At 31.7% G+C, this 1,097-nt stretch overlaps 1 protein-coding gene across 1 annotated transcript in view; it reads right to left on the bottom strand.

The window, feature by feature from the left end:
* Positions 1-1,097, bottom strand: part of LOC116092296 (olfactory receptor 4K14-like) — a 13,166-nt gene that overhangs the window by 891 nt on the left and 11,178 nt on the right. The gene's annotated exons all lie outside the window — the stretch shown is intronic.

The following is a 1,097-nucleotide window of genomic DNA, read 5'->3' on the forward strand; positions in this document are numbered from 1 at the left end:
TACAAATTCTGACACAACAGTGTGATTGTCTCCATCCATTTTATTCAGTGTGTCCTTAGAAATAACCTAGAAAGAAATAAAGATTACCAACTGGAAGTATGAGGTAGGTTGTTGCATTCGTAGAATTAGACCTCCATTTGAAACTTGCCTGGGTAAAAATGCATAAATGTAAAGGAAAATCTAACATAACTATGTATTGCATTGTTGCCCAAGGTAAATTCATGAGTTAAGAGCAGCGTTGCAGGAAAAGGAGGATCTGATGTGACTGTTATTTACATCCTCTATCAGGAAATTCATTTTATGGTGGAGCAATAAGGAGAGAAAGAAAGTAATCAAAATCATAAAACAATGTTTTCTAATTAAATTGTATGAATTTGTTAGTAACATTTTTGATATTCCATAAAAGTTGAGTTGTAAACTCAGAAACTTATGTAGGTTTGTTTGAAGTTCAGTAGAAATGGTCAGACAGAATGATACCATTTTTTGGAAGCATGCATAATTCTTTCTTGGACCCATAGTAAAAGAATGTCTATGACATTGATAAATTGGGATTTAAGCTTAAAGCTCTAAAGTACCTGTTGAGAAAAGCTCAGTGGGCAAGCATACAGAATGCCTATAAGATATGCACAGATCCCAGATTGAAACCTAAATACCATAGAATTTGTTTACTCAAATAAACTTATGTTCAAAATACAATTGCAAATATCTTTAGGAGAGGATTTATCAAAGAACAAGGCAACCAAGTTCGAATCTGAGATGTAGTAGTCAGTAAGTTTAATATCAGCACTAGAAAATATGGATTTTAATTTGTGTCAACAACATATATATTTTAAAACTACAAGATATTAAGACTCCTTGACTGTTAAATCTTGTACTTTCTTGACATGAACAATGTATCATCTATTATTAATGTATTGTCAGTATATGTCCTCATTATGTTACTTACCTACTAATCAACTTTGTTGCTGTAAGGAATAAAATGAATTACATAAATATATAAGCATAACTGTTCTTTGACTGTCAGCCTTCGTTGAATGTGAAGTTATACTATCACAAGCAGCAGTTATTCACCTTAAAGTACAATAGGGTATTTGTAC

Source organism: Mastomys coucha, unplaced genomic scaffold (assembly GCF_008632895.1).
Source record: "Mastomys coucha isolate ucsf_1 unplaced genomic scaffold, UCSF_Mcou_1 pScaffold15, whole genome shotgun sequence".
Taxonomy (NCBI): domain Eukaryota; kingdom Metazoa; phylum Chordata; class Mammalia; order Rodentia; family Muridae; genus Mastomys; species Mastomys coucha.